We start from the raw sequence: 20,041 nt of genomic DNA, 5'->3' as shown, positions 1-20,041 counted from the left end.
CAGAGATTTTGATTCCAAAATTAGTTCAAAGAGGGTGTTTGCTTCTGGGTAAGAGCTACAAGCTCAAAGGTTCATAGATAGAGCATGCTGGGTAAAGCTTTCACTAGCCTAATCTGTCTCCATCAGCAGGGAAATGATACAGCAGAAATGACCCATGAATTCATCCACAGGACACTGGAACACACACAGTCCATTGTCATCCGAGGCACTGGTGTTTGGGTGAAGATTCTGGGAGGCATATAGGAGTCTGGTCATTTACGGTCTTCCTCATGGACAGGCTTAAATCAAAAATTCCTTTGGCCCAAATTAAACCCAGAAGGGCTTCTATCTCCCAACCGCCCTTTAAGTCCAGGTTGCCTCTGACTGCCACCTTTCCCCTAAACCCAGAGAGACTTCCAAACCCCATTATTCACTTCAGGGGATTCTGTCATCCATGTTCCTTTGCAATTCAGGGGTCTTCCCTCTCCAACCTTCCTTTAAGCTTAAGGTACATTTTGTAATCACCTGACAACACTCTGGGATTTTCCTCAAGTAAGGAGCAGCGTGGAAGATGGGCGAGCTGCTGTCATTGTAGACCACCTCCCTCTGGCAGAAAACCTGAAGCCAGGAGAGTGGAGATGGCTACAGTGACTGGGGGCAGGGAAGAGACTGAGAGAATCACAGAAAATAAGTGAAGAGTGCTGACTGGGAGGAGGGAGACAGCAGGGGAAGGGGAAGCATACTGAGGGGTAAAGAAGCAAGGGTTCAGGAAAGGGGTGGAGATGCATGAGAGCTGGGGCCTTTGAAGAGAGCATGGACAAGATTGTGTGTGTGTGTCTGTCTCTATGTGGCAGGGTTACAATGGCTGCTCCAATGCATGGCTCCTCAGAAATGCAGTAGAAACAAGACATCCCTGAGGAAAAGTCTCAGAAGTAGAACAGCACCAAGAAATAAATGTCTGAGGTAGCAAGAGCAGAAAACATGCTACACAATAAACAGCCTTTCACGGCACCTAAACACACCGTGAAATTCAAATAAATAGACCCAAATTAGCTGATGACTCACTTAACCACGTCAGTAAGTGCTCAGATATAAATAACACTTTATAATTGTAACCAAAGGTTACAAGGTAAAAAGAGATGAAGGTCGTGATTCAGCCAATCTGAGCTGATGCGATCCAACAACAGGTAAATTGTGCAGTCACCAACTCTGCCATCGAATAGACTCTCATACCAGCAAGAGCAAAGAAGCATTGATCTAGGGTGAGTGTGAAAAATGAGAAAGTGTCACAAGAAAGTTTTCTAGTGGATTGAACAAAAACACAAGTTGGAGATAATGGCTGAGAACTGCAGCTAAATAAAATAAAACATAAGGATTGGCAGTGTAATGTATTGTGTGAGTATTTGTAGCATCAGAGTGCGTATGATATCAGGACGTAGAGAAGTAAAAAATGGAAGTCTGTTGAATAAATGAGGTTGTTCAATCTACAGCAGTGTCCGAGTCACGTCAATATTACATGGTGTCAGAAGAAATTGCAAGAAAAAAAAGAAGAGAAGACACGTAAAAGATGTCACAGTTACAGTCACCGTCAAGTTTAAGCCTACAAGGTAATCTTGCTGAGAACTGGAAAATATGGATCCAGAAGTTTGAGCTGTTTTGCACCGCTAGTGGCGTAGCTGAAAAGTCAGAGAAAGTGCAATGTGCTACGTTTCTGCATGTGGCGGGGGAAGAGTCAATAAAGATTGGCAACACGTTTGTCTTCCAAGACGATGAGCAAGATAAAATTGAAGTGTTGAAGAAAAAGTTTCAAGGTTACTGCCAACCAAGAGAAAACCTACCGTACATCCGACACAGGTTTTTCACGAGGGCTCAAGGACCAATAGAGACCATAGATGCCTATGTAACAGATTTGAAGAGCAAGGCAAAAGACTGTGAGTTCAGACAACTGCATGACTCTTTAATACATGACAGGATTGTAGGCAGCGTACGAGATGATCAAGTGAGAGGCAGGCTATTGAGAGAGGCAGATCTTACATTAGAAAAGGCGATTGATGTTTGCCGTGCCAGCGAGGTCAGGTCAAGTCAGGTTAAAGTGCTCAATGAAGAGACTGAAGTGCACAAAACAAAAACTGTGAAAACTGACAAGAGTAGGACAAAGCCAGCTCCACAGGATGATCAGAAAGACGTTAACTGCAACAGATGTGGTTATACACATGGATACAGAAAACGTCCAGCTTTTGGTCAGACATGCAAGTTATGCCAGAAAAGGAATCACTTTGCAAAGATGTGCAAATCAAAGGAGCACGCAAGGAAAATGCATACTGTGGAACAGAGTGAGGGCAACAGTGACATATTCATTGGCACAGTTGAAGTGGAACAGGAGGCATGCATCAAGAATATTGACAATGCGGAGATGGAGGATGAAGATGGTTGGACTCAAGATCTGATAATAAACAGGAGGGATGTGACATTTAAGCTTGACACTGGGACAAAGTGCAATGTAATGTCAGCAGAAACATTCAACTCACTGGACATCAGAGGAAGACTGAGAAAATCCACCTGCAAGCTTGTTGCATATTTCGGCCACAAGACGGCGCCACTGGGCAAAAAAGCACTCACCTGTGTGTACAAAGGACAAAAACACAAGATAGAGTTTGAAATAGTACGGCAACATGTTTCAGCAATACTGGGCAAAGCAACATGCACAAAGCAAGGCCTGGTGAAGCGGATCTATGGTGTTGAAAAAGAAAATGACATTCTCAAAGACTTTGATGACTTGTTTTCTGGATTAGGATGTTTACCAGGGAAACACCATATCCAGATTGATCCAACCATTGCACCAGTCATGCATGCCCCAAGAAGGATTCCAGTAGCTCTCAGGGCTCAAGTAGTGGAGGAGCTACACAGAATGGAAGAGATGGGAGTCATAACAAGACAAACAGAACCGACCGACTGGGTGAATAGTATGGTAATAGTGGTCACAGAAAAAAAGATGAGGATTTGCATGGATCCACAAGATCTCAACCAAGCCATCAAAAGAGAGCACTATCCGCTGCTCACGGTTGAAGAGGTTGTCTCCCGCATGCCTAATGCGAAATACTTTTCAGTATTAGACGCAAATCAAGGTTTCTGGCAGATCAAGCTGGATGAAGAAAGTTCCAAGTTATGTACCTTCAACACACCCATCGGGAGATATCGTTTCCTGCGTCTACCCTTTGGGATTTCTTCTGCATCAGAGGCGTTCCAGAGATCCGAGGCACAAATGATTGAAGGCCTGGACGGGGTGGTCAACATCATTGATAATTTGATGATATGGGGTGATACAATTGAGGAACATGATCAGAGACTGAGGAAGCTCCTGGAGAGAGCACGTGAGTACAACCTAAAACTGAACAAAAGTAAATGTAAGATCAGAACTACAGAGATAAAATACATAGGTCATGTACTCAGTGCTGATGGGCTAAAACCAGATGATGAAAAGGTCAGAGCTGTGGTACAGCTACCACCACCTGAAGACAAGCAAGAATTATTGAGGTTCATGGGCATGATACAGTATCTTGACAAATTCATTCCCAGTTTATCAGAGGTCAGCGCTCCACTCCAAAAGCTACTAGAGAGCAAGACTGAATGGCATTGGGAAGACAAACAAAAGAAAAGTTTTGACACATTGAAGCAATTGGTTACCAATGCACCAGCACTCAAGTTCTATGATGTCAATAAACCGATGACGATGTCTATGGATGCCAGTGGTGAGTTCAGAGGGTTCTCAGAAAGCTGGGAATTTCAACATGTTATTTCCAGTCCAGGGCACGCTCAGTCTAATGGACAAGCAGAGAGAACTGTACAAACTGTCAAGAACATGCTCAAGAAGGCACATAGCAGCAACGGTGACCCTTACATTGCTCTGCTGAATACTGCAACACACCGATTGAGGGTGTGGGGTTCTCTCCTGTGCAGCTGTTGATGGGACGTCGTCTGAAGTCCAAACTGCCAACATCCACAACTCTACTGACTCCTGAAGGTAATGCTCAAGTACATGACAAGCAAAAGTACAAGCAAATAAAGCAAAAGAGCTACTGTGACAGAATACAACACAGTTGCCAGATCTACATACAGCTGAAAATGGCAGAATACAGAGAGGAGACATTTGGCAACCAGCTGTGGTTGTGAACAGACATCAGCAACCAAGATCCTTCATAGTTCACATGCCGGATGGAGGAGTCTACAGGAGGAACAGGAAGCATCTGCTGAAGACAGGCGTGAGGGAGTTTCCACGTACAGGTGCACAGGACATTTCCACATATGCAGACATGGAAACAAACGGCACCAAGAGTGATGCAGACCCCAAAAACACAGAGGTCACTCGAGAGACTGACACTGATGAGGGACAAGCACAGTCACAGTTGTATCACACACGGTCTGGGAGACAAGGCAAGCTTCCAGCTAGATACAGAGACTGGACATACAGTTTGAGGCAAAGTCACACATGTCATAAGTTCCAAGGTGTGAAATAAAAGGTTTATTAGTCTATGTTAGTAAAAAGAAAATACACTGCTGTTAGTAGTAGTCACACTTTATTGATCCCGGGGGAAATTGGTTTTCGTTACAGTTGCACCATAGATAATAAATAGTAATAGGACCATAGATAGTTAAATAGTAATATGTAAATTATGTCAGTAAATTATGAAATAAGTCCAGGGCCAGCCTATCAGCTCAGGGTGCTGACCCTCCAAGGGAGGAGTTGTAAAGTTTGATGGCCACAGGCAGGAATGACTCCCTATGACGCTCTGTGCTGCATCTCGGAGGAATGAGTCTCTGGCTGAATGTACTCCTGTGCCCACTCAGTACATTATGTAGTGGATGGGGAACATTGTCCAAGATGGCATGCAACTTAGACAGCATCCTCTTTTCAGACACCACCGTGAGAGAGTCCAGTTCCATCCCCACAATATCATTGGCCTTATGAATGAGTTTGTTGATTCTGTTGGTGTCTGCTACCCTCAGCCTGCTGCCCCAGCACACAACAGCAAACATGATAGCACTGGCCACCACAGACTCGTAGAACATCCTCAGCATCGTCCGGCAGATGTTAAAGGACCTCAGTCTCCTCAGGAAATAGAGACGTCTCTGACCCTTCTTGTAGACAGCCTCAGTGTTCTTTGACTAGTCCAGTTTATTGTCCATTCGTATCCCCAGGTATTTGTAATCCTCCACCATGTCCACACTGACCCCCTGGATGGAAACAGGGGTCACCGGTACCTTAGCTCTCCTCAGGTCTACCACCAACTCCTTAGTCTTTTTCACATTAAGCTGCAGATAATTCTGCTCACACCATGTGACAAAATTTCCTACCATAACCCTGTACTCAGCCTCATCTCCCTTGACCTGAGGAGAGCTAAGGTACCGGTGACCCCTGTTTCCATCCAGGGGGTCAATGTGGACATGGTGGAGGATTACAAATACCTGGGGCTACGAATTGACAATAAACTGGCCTGGTCAAAGAACACTGAGGCTGTCTACAAGAAGGGTCAGAGCCGTCTCTATTTCCTGAGGAGACTGAGGTCCTTTAACATCTGCCGGACGATGCTGAGGATGTTCTACGAGTCTGTGGTGGCCAGTGCTATCAGGTTTGCTGTTGTGTGCTGGGGCAGCAGGCTGAGGGTAGCAGACACCAACAGAATCAACAAACTCATTCGTAAGGCCAGTGATGTTGTGGGGATGGAACTGGACTCTCTCATGGTGGTGTCTGAAAAGAGGATGCTGTCTAAGTTGCATGCCATCTTGGTCAATGTCTCCCATCCACTACATAATGTACTGGGTGGGCACAGGAGTACATTCAGCCAGAGACTCATTCCTCCGAGATGCAGCACAGAGCGTCATAGGAAGTCATTCCTGCCTGTGGCCATCAAACTTTACAATTCCTCCCTTGGAGGGTCAGACATCCTGAGCCGATAGGCTGGTCCTGGACTTATTTCATAATTTACTGGCATAATTTACATATTACTATTTAACTATTTATTATTATTTTCTATTACTATTTATTATTTCTATGACTATTACTATTTACTAATAGTAATATTACTATTACTATTTCTATTACTATTTATTATCTATGGTGCAACTGTAATGAAAACCAGTTTCCCTCGGGATCAATAAAGTATGACTATGACTATGACTATGACTATTGCTGATGCATCCAACTATGGCAGAGTCATCAGAAAACTTCTGAAGATGACACGACTCTGTGCCATAGTTGAAGTCCGAGGTGTAAATGGTGAAGAGAAAGGGAGACAAGACAGTCCCCTGTGGAGCCCCAGGGCTGCTGATCACTCTGTCAGACACACAATGTTGCAAGATACAATGCAGGATACAGTACAAGAAGTTAAGATGTTTTGTTTAGTTTATGTCATGGTTGTTGCACCGTAATAAGGGCATACCTAGAGGCATTGTTTTGGTAATTCACAGTGTTGTAAAAAAGATCTTGAGAAGGGGGATGTAATGTGTGAGTATTCGTAGCGTCAGAGTGCGTATGACATCAGGACGTAGAGAAGTAAAAAATGGAAGTCTGTTGAATAAACATGGTTGTTCATTCTACAGCAGTGTCTGAGTCACATCACTATTACAGGCAGAACAGAGGCAAAGAAGGTCTTCATCACAAAGTTCTGGACTTTATCTGTGCTGTTTGTTGAAGCGCAGTTGGAGACTTTCCAGAAAAGATTTTGACCATAAGGTGTAGTAGGGCAAAGAGACCCAACAAGTTGTTAAGACAGCAACAGAGACTTCCAAATATAATAGAAATATTTCTCTAGCTGCATTAAATCAATTCCAGCCTCCAACAGCAGTGCAATCTCTGGAAATGATCGACAGGTGAGATTCTGGGGTCATTACAAGCAGCAACATTCCTGTTACTTTCATTATTTTCAAGATATTTCATTTCTTTTCTTCATTAGTATGCAAGAATCAGGCCTACTTTTTCAATGCATAACCACTGATCATAATCAAGAATTTTATTTTCTCTCTCCTATTAAGAAATGTTTTGTTACTAAAGTTAGCCATCTCTTTAAAAAGCTTGTATCAACTTGCAGAAAATTTATTGAGTAGAAATGTTCACTTGGGAGCATTGTAGTGTGAACAAAGTCACCAGTTGTTCTTTGGGGTTAGCACATTTAGCAATTAACTTAACCAGCTTCAGCCACTAGCCTTCAGATTCGTATATGTGTTGAAGATTACATTTAAAAAATGAAGACCAGTTAGGCCAGGAAACAGGCACTTAACTGATTGTCTACATAGTCATGAATCCAACCAGCATCCCATTGCATAAATATGATGGTAATTAACACTTATTTTAGGTGTGATGGTGGGAAGATCCAGGCATTTGAAATTGTCATATGTGTGGCTCAAAGAAGGCAGTGTAAATACGAATGTTTGAATTGTCAGGAATTTTCTTTGATCTTTAGCACATAAAATGTGCGTAGCGTCGAGCATGGCAGACCTTATTCCAGCCGAAAGAATCTCCATATGATGCCCGCTGTATCTTGTTCTGTTGGATAGAGAGGTTACCTCATAACTACCAGTACTTTTCTTGGTGACTTCACGCAACAACAGTAAATATGATGTTGACTTTTATTCAACAAAATGGGATACAGCAGGCATCATATTGAGACCCTTTCTGGGGAAGAGGCTTGCTCGATTCAATATTATATGATATTTTATATGCTGAAGATCTATATTTACATTTCTATGTTCTATATTTACAATGTATCTACAATGCTTCATTCTTTGCACACACACTCTAGACAACCAAAATGAATGTTAATCTGCATTGTCTGGTTTTCCAATTAACTGCGGCTCACAGCTATTGTCCAGAGCTGCATTTTAAGTTTAATCTACAGTCCATATTCAGATCTGAAAATTGGTTGCTGAAGTTAATATTTTGCCATACACTCTAAATCCAGAATATGCTCTAACAGGGAGCAGAGATTTTTTAGTGGTCCTTTCTGGTATTCTGAGTATCGAGAGATGATGGGTGATGAGAACCTGCCTTGTCCAATTAAATCTGATGTTTAGATAAGTATGTCTTGCCACTCCAGAGTCTTTTTTGCTGTCAATATGGATTGGGTCCTTGAAAAAGAAATACGTCACTCCAGGAAGTGGGGCCCATATAGGGAATGATTTATTTTATACAGTGCATTCCAGTTAATTGGGATACATTGAGACTGGTACATCTTGGTCCAATTAAGCGACTGCCACAACTAGCCGAGGTTTCATAGAAATAGTTGAGAAGATATAAAAAAGGCAAGCTGAGTAACAAATTATGTATTTAAGTGAAACACAGAACAAATTAGAACCGTGCCAATACTACTGCAGTACTATAAAACTGTTCCTGATACTTATCGACGGAAGAATTAATCCGCGTCGCGTTCTTTGATTGTCAATGAACAAAATCAGCACAGACACTGAAAGTAGATAACCGACTGCCGTCATACAATGCTGTCGATGATTGCATCCTCCAAATTTGTATTTTCATTGTAACACTCAAGATGATTGTCAATAGCTTCTGTTGTGACAAGTCACCAGAGAGACAATGAAGCCAGTCCATATAGAAGTCTTTATTCAGCAAAACAAGCAGCAGGCATCATACTTGAGATACTCTGGGAAGAACGTAGTCTGCCTAACCCAATATTACATGACATTTTTATATGCTAAAGATCAAAGGTAACAGCAGGACAATTCTATAGTTACAATGTATCCACAGTACTTCCTTTGAATTACATATAATTTTCAAACACCCCCATCTTCACCCCAATTGTCCAGACACCCAGAATGAAGGTTAATCCCTGCTCACTGTGCAGTTGCATCCATGCATATGCAGACACCTCAAGTGAATGGATGTTCCCTGGTTTGCAGTCAACACCAGGAAGACTATTGTTTTAGTCAATCCATAATCCACGTTCAGGTGTGAAGACTGGTTGCTGTTGAAATTAATTTTTCCTCTATATCGTAACTCCAGGATATGCCCTAACACCTTCAAATCCTTTGTAGTTTTTAACTTGTTGAAGTAGGGAAGTGGTATCATTTTCACTCCCAGTCATCTCTGGCATCTCCAGGCGTGAATGCTTGGAACCGCACTGAGCAAGGCAGTTCTGAATTGCTCTGCTGCTTACTTTGCACCAACTATTAGTGACAATAAAATGCTGCATTTTGAAATCAAAAACACGCGACTGACACGACCTACAAACTGTTTGTTCAAAGCACAGTGTATGTCTAATGGCTGTGCAGGTGCATGCGACTGACAGTGTCCTGCCCCAATTAAGTGGCATAGTGCACCAAATAAATGAAGGGAATCCCAGCAACACACATCAAAGTTGCTGGTGAATGCAGCAGGCCAGGCAGCATCTCTAGGAAGAGGTACAGTCGACGTTTTGGGCCGAGACCCTTCGTCAGGACTAACTGAAAGAAGAGCTAGTAAGAGATTTGAGAGGGGGAGGGGGAGGGGGAGATCCAAAATGATAGGAGAAGACAGGAGGGGGAGGGATGGAGCCAAGAGCTGGACAGTTGATTGACAAAAGGGGATATGAGAGGATCATGGGTTGGGAGGCCCAGGGAGAAAGAAAAAGAAAAGGGGGAGGGAGGGGAGAAAAACCCAGATGCTGACTGGCCTGCTGCGTTCACCAGCAACTTTGATGTGTGTTGCTTGAATTTCCAGGATCTGCAGATTTTCTCTTGTTTGTATTTTCTTGATTAGTTTTTATTCTTTAAGAGTTGTCCCAGATAGGTAGCTGCCCCTGATTAACCTATGGCCCAATTAACCAGAATCAAAACCTTCAGAATAAGAAATGTATACAAAAGAAGAATCAGTATAAGTTTTATGTTCATGGTCAAAACTATCTCACAATTGTCAATTAAGTGGCCCCCTGATGTGATGCACCATTTCATTGCTTGAAAGTCTTCCCCACCCAGTTCAGCCCTTCCATGTGCGACAACAAAAGGAGTCCAGAGCATCTATGGAGAAGAATAAGCAGTCAACATTTTGGGCTGAGACCCTTCGTCAGGAAGGAGCCTAGACTGTGGTCCTTCCCCACTGAGCGTTTGCATTGGGTGCACCAGGCTCCAGTGCACCACTCAACAAATGATTTCTTCATCTCACAGGCAGTGCCACAATGGCAGAGATGCCTGCAGTTCTCATCTCTCCCCTTGGAATTTTTGTAGAGAAAAACAATCCTTTGTCAACTTGACACAAAGCCATTATGCACAGAAGCTGCACCCCCCCCACCCCACACACACACACACACACACACACACACACACACACACACACACACACACACACACACACACACACACACACACACACACACACACACACACACACACACACATATATTTTGGGATCAAAGATAAAGACCAAGAGTGGACAGCACAAAACAGAAATGTCATTGTGCTTCATCATTAATCCAGGCTGAATTCCTCACAGGATCACAAAGCACATCATCTGTACAACAATAGGGGAAGAAATTCAATGTAAACACTTGCAGGAGCACTTAATCAACTTGTTTAAAGCCCCGGACTCAAGTGCATCTTGCATATTAGCAGTGTTACTTGATTAATTAATTACAATTTAAGATGTCTTTTATGTGTAGAATTCACGCATTATTGATAGCCCTTGGGATGTCTTGCTGAAGATTGCTTGAAGTAAAACAACCTGAGACTAACAAGCCTCCTAAAAAAGGTACATATTGGTTTTAAGAAATCTAGTCAATGGCATTTGAATTATTGAGGGAGCATTTCCAATGAGTCATTATGAAATCTATTTTATATCCACACCTCTGAACAACTCAATCAGGTGATGCTTATAGAAATGCTGATGGTAATCCTGGCCTTTAAATTTATCAGCAGAGTTAATAAGAGCACCCCTTTATCGGAAGGCCAAGTGTAAAATCAAAGCCCTCATTTTGAGAACAATTCTCAATATGAGCCACCCACTCATGGATGAGAAACAACAATGAATATGATAAGTACCTTTGTAGACTGACAGAATATGCAGTACTGTGAATAAACTAAATTATAGTCTGAAATTATTAATGGTCCACCAGATCAGCACAATGCATTTGATTTCTATTTAACAAAGGCCAATGTCACTGTCACTGTTCTGTGATACAGAAGCAGCCAATTCTCTGTGTTAATTTGAATGATTCAGGAACACCACATCTTCTTGTGCCAACTTGTGGCATCAAAAATGTGCTTGATGCTTTGCATATACTTAAAGGACAGTAACGTCTTGGTGGTGTGTACGAAAACAAACAGATTCCAATCAGTTCGAAATTATTGGGAGTTTTTGGATGTTTTTATTTTCAATACATGTATTTCTGCAACTTAGTGTATGCACTTCTAATAATTATATTTTTTATCGAGAACTTAATTTTACAATAATTTCAATATAATGGGGTTGCTGAGAGGACACCATAAAGGCCGGCATTGGGGAGTGAAACCTTTATTCAAGAGATGATATCAAGAGAGCGTCCTGATGAAGGAGGTGTGAAATTAGTCATGTATAGGGACAGCATTATGAGGTATCATCGGCAAAGCAGATGAAGCTTCTTTGATACAATGAAATTAAGGAATAAAGTAACAAACAAAAATGGTGAAGGAATGTGAGGCAACATCTATAGAGCAGAATAAACAGTCAGCTTTCATCAGGACTTGAGAGGAAGGGGAAGGTGCCTGAATAAGAAGTACAGATCAGGGGGGAGGTGGGTGGGTGGGTTGGAGAGGGAGAATGAAGTAAGAAGCTGGGTGGTGATAGGTTTGAAGAAGAGGAATCTAGTAGGAGAGGAGAGTGGAGAAAAGGAAGGAGGATGGGCAACAGAGGGAGGTGATCTCTTGTTGATCACTCTCTACGTGACTCTCTTCCTCCTCAATGATGTCTCTCCTGGCACTTATCCTATCAAGAGAGGAATTGCTACACCTGCTGCTACAGCTCTTCTCTAACCAACATTCAGGGCTCCAAACAGTCTCTCTAGGTAAAGCAATACTTCACCCGAAAGATCATTGGTATCATCTACTATATCCGGTGCTCTCAGAGTGGCCTCCTCTACCTCGGTGAGACCCAACGTAGATTGGGGGACCATTTTGTTGAGTATCCACCACAGAAAGTGGGATATCCCAGTGGCCACCCATTAAAGTTCGCTTAGAAAAATAAAGGGCTATGGGTAACCCTAGGTAATTTCTAAAGTAAGCACATGTTTGGTATAACATCGTGGGCTGAAGGGCCTGTATTTTGCTGTAGGTCTTCTATGTTTCCCATTCCCATTCTGACATGTCATCCATGGCTTCCTTCCTCTACTGTTGTGATGAGGCCACACTCAGGTTGGAGGAGCAACATCTTATATTCTCTCTGGGTAGCCTCCAGCATGATGGCATGAACACTGATTTCTTTAACCTCTGGTAATTTCTCTTACCTCCCCCTTCTCTCTTTTTCCATTCTCCATTCTGGCTCCTCTCTGAACCCTTCTCTTCTGCTCACTTGCCCATCATCTCTCTCTGGTGTAGATAACCAGCAATATTCAGATGAAATGGAGTCAGCCTGGAGAGCCAAACAGCTTATTCCTGCTCTTCTATGAAGAATATGATGCACCTTTGGGTTTGTGAGCCTCTACCAAGAATATCTTCACAACGACATCTGTTTGTTGTGATGAATAAAGACTTCTACATCACCAGCTTCAGTGTCTCTCTGGTGAATTTGGTCATAGTCACAACAATGTGCATTTTTATAAAGCAATTACTTGAATGTATGTAAACAACAGGAATTCTGCAGATGCTGGAAATTCAAGCAACGCACATCAAAGTTGCTGGTGAACACAGCAGGCCAGGCAGCATCTCTCGGAAGAGGTACAGTCGACGTTTCAGGCCAAGACCCTTCGTCAGGACTAAGGTCAGGACTTCGTTAGTCCTGACGAAGGATCTCAGCCTGAAACATCGACTGTACCTCTTCCGAGAGCTGCTGCCTGGCCTGCTGCGTTCACCAGCAACTTTGATGTGTGTTACTTGAATATATGTACAGGCTAATAAAGTTCACAGACAAGTGCTCACTCCTAATTGTATCTGAACTATGTGGTTTGAGAGGTCTTTTATACAGCAGTTCACAGTTGATTGCTTATGTCAGGTCTGGAACTGATGATATGTGCTTCAAAGGCCAGACCATTACTGATTATATATTTCCTTCCCTAAAAGACATTGGTGCACCAGAACGATTTTTATGATAAGCCAGCAGTTTCTGTCACCATTATTGACACTAGCTTTTTTTTAATCCAGTTTTTTTTTAATTACTTGAATTTAACTTCCCCAGTCAGCACAGTGGCATTTCATAAACTCAAGTCTCCAGATCAATAGTGCAGGCTCAGGAAACAAGTCTATTAACAGCCACTGTGCTGCTGTGCCTCTGAACTGTGAAGTTGTTAAATAGACTAATACCTACGGAGAAGCAATTGTTTGATAACATCAGATCTGAATAGCCTGGGAGAGCAGAGCACTGAAATACAGTCAGTGGCCACTTCATTAGGTACAGCTGTGCACATGCTCGTTAATGCAAATATCTAGTCAGCCAATCAAAGAATATAAGCATGCAGACATGGTCAAAGGGTTCAGTTGTTCTTCAGACCAAACATCAGAATGGGGAAGCAATGTGATCTAAGTGACTTTGACCATGCAATGATTGTTGGTGCCAGATGGGGTGGCTTGAGATCTCAGAAATTACTGATCTCCTGGGACCTTCATGCACAACAGTCACTAGAGCTTACAGAGAATGGTACAAAAAACAAAATAAAACACCTAGTGAGTGGCAGTTCTGTGGGTGAAAACATGTTGTTAATGAGAGAGGTCAGAGGAGAATGCCAGACTGGTTCAAACTGACAGGAAGGTGACAGTAACTCAGTAATCACTTGTTACCACCGTGCTGTTCAAAAGAGCATCTCGGAATGCACAGCATGTCAAACCTTGAAATGGATGGGCTGTGTCAGCAGAAGACCACAAATGCACACTCAGTGGCCACGTTATTAGGTACAGAAGGTATCCAATTAAGTAACCACTGACAGTAAATGTAAACTTGCAATAGAACTCTAGCCAATTGCAGGCCAGTCCTGCTGCCCCATTCCTAACATGCATCAGATGATCCAAGTGAGAGAAAACAAAGATAAAGTATTGAATGCCTCACTCGTGTATTTATTATTGGGCAAATCCTGATGCAGTATAATGCATTAAATTAATCATCACCGACTGCTCGTTATTTACTTTGCACGATGTGCAATTGCACATAACAAATTTATTTGCAAGTTCATGTGTGATATTAAGAATGTTTTCAAAGCTCAGTAAACAGTAAGCCCTGATAGCATTAATCCTGTGCCGTATAGATGAGGCAGTCTGATCTCATTTCTTTTTTTCCTAAAATAGGACTCCGCGTGAGGATTCCTCTTTCAATGTAGGACAGAGTCATTTTGTTACTGCCTCACAGCACCAGCAGAGAGAAGATTAAAAATTAGGGAGATTTACTGATTAAAGCCCCCAGAAGAATTGGATTGAACAAGGAGTATGGGGGATGTTCAGTCAATTATCCTAATTAAAAACAACCATTTTATTTTACTTCTTTTAAAAAGAAATTCTATTAGAGTCAGAGCTTTTTAATAAAATATATGCAATTGACATTCACAGAGGAAAGATGAAAGACGTTGCAGGTCCTTGCAATATTGAATCTGACAGGGAGAATATTGCTCACACTGTACATTTGTGGGGTACTCCTTGTGCGCAGAGAGCCAGTGCAGAATGGACTGGAGAAGATGACAGATGTCAGTTGCAGGAGACGAATATCTGTCTAGGTTCATTGACTGATGAGAATTTGGCAGGGAAGTCCGAACACCACAAAATGCTCCACAGAGGTCCTGCTTATTAGTGCTAAGCCAATAAATGCTATGCATGTTATGTCGAGCAACTGATTTTATGGGGCACTAAAGACAGACTGGGCAAAGAACACAAAATTAGGTATCAGATCTCAGGCTCCCATTTTACTGTTTTGAGATGACTGGTGAAGTGTACATTGAGACTACGGGTGGAAGAAAGACTTAATTATGTTTGACTGATTGTTCATTAGATCCCACCAAAATATTACAACTTGGGCTTGAATCCATAGCAGCATCAGGATCAGATTTAATATTGTCGGCATATGTCATGAAATTTGTTAACTTAGCAGCAAATTTGTTGCAACACACAATAATAGAGAGAAACGAAAACTGAATTACAGTAAGTATATATACAGTATATATTTTAGTTATATTAAACAAGTAGTACAAAAAAAAAGAAATAAAAAAGTAGTGAGTTAGTGTTCATAGATTCAATGTCCATTCAGAAATCGGATGGCAGAGGGAAAGAAGATATTTCTGAATCGTTGAGCGTGTGCCTTCAGGCTCCTGTACCTCCTTCCTGATGGCAGCAACATGAGCACGTGAACCTCACTCATACAAAATGAATGTAGACGATTTGGAAATGCCTTTTCAAAACAAATCCTTCTTTCTCTCAATTTTAGCCAGCTTCTTTTGTTTTGGTTAGAAAAAAATCCAGCGCTGAGCAATATTTTTATTTCCTTCCTCAGGATCAATTAGCAAAGCTCTTCACTGCAATATAAAGGAAGGCATCTGCCACTGAGCCACAGGGTAGATACTAGGACTAATAACCAAACACTCAGTCAAGGAGGAGGGTTTTAATGAGAATCTTAGAGAATCACACAGCCCACAAAGTTTACCTCAACCATCAAACTCCATTTTACACTAATCCCACTTTTTCCACGTTTTATTCTACTTCCCCACGATTCTCCACTCACCAGTAGCCAATTAACCCAAAAACTTACTTCTTGGAGATCTGGAAGGAAATCTGCGTACCCACACAGTTACAGGGGGAATGTACAAACTCCACACAGCAGGACGCAAAATCAGAATTGAACAATGTGGCTGTGAGACAGCAGTTCCATGGTCTTCATCTTGAAGAATGGCAGAGAACAGAGAGAGGTGAGAAGTTTGAGGCTTTCAGAGCACGGACTATGTTGGCAGTTTGCAGCATACTTCTCAATGCCAGGGAAATAAATCTATAAATATTCAAGAGGCTGATTATAGGAATACAGGAAACAGAGTTTGTTAGACTGGATGAGATTACAAAGATGTTGAGGCTTTGGTGGGAATTTAAAAATAGGATGAAAGCAGTAGAATTAAAGTTGTTCAGCTGGAGCCCAATGTGGATAGGTAAACAGGACTGGCTGTGAGCCAGGATACAGGACGTAAGGTTTCCTCAGCACTCTTTTCTCATTACTACACAGAAGAGGTACCGGAGACTGAAGACCCACACTCAACAATTTAGGAACAGTTCCTTCCCTCTGCCATCAGATTTCTGAATGGTTCATGAAAACTACCAGCATGCTATTGTCCTTCGGCACTTTATTTATTTACGTATCTTTTGTAACTTACAGTAATTTGCTATGCCTGCATTGACCTCATTAGTCAGGGCATTGAGTATTGGATTTGGGTCATTAATAACCAATTTCCCCCAGGATCAATAAAGTATGACTATGACTATTATGATGCAGTTGTATAAGCCATTGATGAGGCCACAGATGGAGCACTGTGTACAGTTTTGATCACCCTGTTATAGGAAAGGTGTGGTTAAACTGGAAAGAGTGCTGAAAATATTTACAAGGATGTTTCAAGAACTAGAGCCCCTGAATTATAGATGGATATTGGCCAGGTTAGGTCTTTATTCCTTAGAGCTTAGGAGCATGAGGTGTGACCTCGTAGAGTTTATAAAATCATGAGTGGCATAGATATGGTGAATGGTAGCAGTCTTTTCCCTAGGGAAGGAGAGTCCAGAATTAGGGGGCATAGATTTAGGGTGTGCATTCTTCACTGTGTGCTGGTATAATACTATCATTTAAGAAGCACATGGAGATGCAGGCCTGGAGATATGGTCCAAATTCAGGAAATTAGTGGATACTATGTTCAGCATGGATTCATTGGGTTGAAGGACCTTTACTCTGGGTTCTATAAGAGTTCAAGCATCTTTCAGAATCTATAAGAGTTCAAGCCTTCTGGTTAAGTTACTGAACTAGAAATTCAGAAACCTAGAGGAAAAAGTTAATATTTTTGCTGCTGTTTGCCAGAGAATAATGGAAATAATTGCATTGCCACTGTCAATGGAGCATTCACTACAGAGAGAACCACATTTTCACTGTGTGCAGAAGGTTGCCGAGTTGTCTGTCAGATGCTGGAGCCAACATCTAATTTGTAAACATTTCACACCAAATATCAGTGCAGTTGCTTTTCATTGTCAAGAAGCAACAGGCTGCTGTAACACCCCAGGTTAATTAATCATTCCCCGCTGACTCGAATTCAGCTCCTTTAATCTGATGGATGGCTCAGGAATCCATTAAATTGGCTCTCCAACTATCTTAAAAGCACAATGTAAATGAAAATATCAGATGAGAAAAGGAAAATAAAAAAGTGTGATTTTTGTAACTGATTTTTAAGACTATCCCAGGCTGTGGTATTCTTGGGGATCTGTTATCTACCATCAGTGAGGAGGTACGGGAGACTGATGTTTTAGGAGCAGCTTCTTCATCAGATTTCTGACAGACAGTGAACCCATGAACACTGTCTCACTATTTTTTCTCTCTTTTTGCACTGTTCTGCTGTGAAGCAACAAATTTCATAACATTAGTCAGTGATAATAATTCTGATTCACTTCATTATAATGTCTTATAGTAATTCAAAGTCAAAATGCAGTTCCAGGATCTAAAAGAGTTCTGTGTACATACATCTATTGATGCTTCTGGACACATCTTCAGTGATGTTCCTGGAATCATCGGGTGTTTCGGGTCTTTCAACGTCATACAACCTCCTCCAGGTGACCCAGCCAGGGCTGATCAGACCCCAGCTCGTGTCCAGATGGCTAGCTACTTATGACTCCATGGCTCCCCTCTTTTGAGCCACAGCCATCTTGAGGCCTTCTCTGCCGCATCGGTGGTACGGCGGATGGCTCTCCTCTTCCTCTCTCCCTCGATGCCCAAAATGCTGAAGGCTCTAACTAAAGAACGGGCTATGAATCCCCTACAACCAACCTCCACTGGGAGACACCTCGCTCTCCATCCAGCCTGCTGACAGTTGCTGACCAGTCCTGCGTACTTGGAGAGCTTCCTTTCAAAGGCCTCTTCCAAGCTATCTTCCCATGGGACTGTCAGCTCCAGCAGCACCACTTGCTTAGTAGATTCAGACACTAGGACAATGTCTGGCCTTGTGGTTAAATTACTGGGTTAGAAATCCAGAAACTAGAGTAAAAAGTTAATATTTGTTAGTGCATGTTCTAGAATTAGGGCGCATAGTGAAATATTAACTTCAGCAACCAATCTGTAGACCCAAACATGGATTGTAGACGAAATTTAATACGCAGCCCTGTACAATAGATTTCTGGAGCTGTGGACAGCAAGCATTTGAAAAACCAAAAGGAATTTGAGGAAGTAGAGAGGCTCCTGAAGGACTTAGACTGATTAGGAGCATGGGCAAAGAATTGGCAGATTGAATACTGTGTTGCAAAGTGATTGGTCATGCACTTCAGTAGAGAAATGAATAGTTTAACTATTCTCTAAATTGAGAGAAAATACAAAAATCTGAGGCTCAAAGGGGCTTGGGAGTCCTTGTGCGGGATTCCCTAAAGGTTAACTGGAAAATTGAGTCCGTGGTGAGGAAGGCAAATGCAATGTTAGCTTTCATTTCGAGAGGACTAGAATATAAAAGCAAGGATGTAATGTTGAGACTTTAGAAAGCACTGGTGAGGCCTCACTTGGAGTATTGTGAGCAGTTTTGGGCCCCTTAACTTAAAGTTCATGCTCAGAGAGGGTTCAAAGGAGGTTCAAGAAAATGATTCCCAGAGAGTATCTCACTTTGTCAAATAGAAGACTGGTATTATATCTAACAGCTGTGTCTCCTCAGTGACTTCATTCACATTACAACAATATCTAAGCATGAAAATGAAATACAGTTCAGATTGTTCATTATTTGCCACGTGTATATCAAAACATACAATGAAATGCGTCATTTGGATTAACAACCAACATAGCCTGAGGGTGTGCTGGGGACAGCCCACAAGTGATTAAGATAGTAGAATTGATGGCTTTGTGGCAAAGTTTGTGAATGATACAAAGATAGGTGGAGGGATACGTAGTACCAAGAAAGCAATGCCATTGCAGCAGGACTTGGACAAATGGGAAGAATGGGCAAAAAAGTGGCAGATGAAATACAGAGTTGGGAAACGTATGATAATACATTTAGGTAAAAGGACTATTATCTAAGTGGGGCAAAACTTCAAACTCAGAGGTGCAAAGGGACTTGTGAGCCCTTGTGCAAGCTCCCAGAAGGTTAATTCACAGGTTGAGTCTGTGGTAAAGAAGGCAAATGCAATGTTAGTATTTATTTCAAGGAGAATAGAATATAAAAACAAGGTCATAATGCTGAGGCTTTACAATACACTAGTCATGCTGAACTTGAAGAATTGTCAATGGTTTTGGGCTCCATATCTCAGAAAGGATGTGTTGTCATTGGAGAGAGTCCAGAGGAGGTTCATGAGGATGATTCCAGGAATGAAGGGGTTAGCATATAGGGAGCATTTGGCAGCTTTGGGCCTGGACTGACTGGAATTTAGAAGAATACATGGAGATCTCATTGAAACCTACTGAATGTTGAATGTTGAAAGGACTAGATAAGGTGGACGTCAAGAGGATGTTTTCTCTGGTGGGGGTATCCAGAACTAGAGAGCACAGCCTCAAAATTAGGGGGCAATCTTTTAGAATGGAAGTTTTAGCCAAAGAGTAATGAATCTGTGGAATGCTTTGCCACAGGCCACGGTGGAGGCCGAGTCCGTGGGGACATACAGAGCGGAAGTTGGTAGATTCTTGAATGGTCGGGGCATCAAGGGATATGGTGAGAGGGCATGTGTATGGGGTTGAATGGGATCTGGGATCAGCCATGATGAAATGGCA

Source organism: Mobula birostris, chromosome 2 (assembly GCF_030028105.1).
Source record: "Mobula birostris isolate sMobBir1 chromosome 2, sMobBir1.hap1, whole genome shotgun sequence".
In the NCBI taxonomy this organism is placed as follows: domain Eukaryota; kingdom Metazoa; phylum Chordata; class Chondrichthyes; order Myliobatiformes; family Myliobatidae; genus Mobula; species Mobula birostris.
This window is presented reverse-complemented; position numbering follows the sequence as displayed.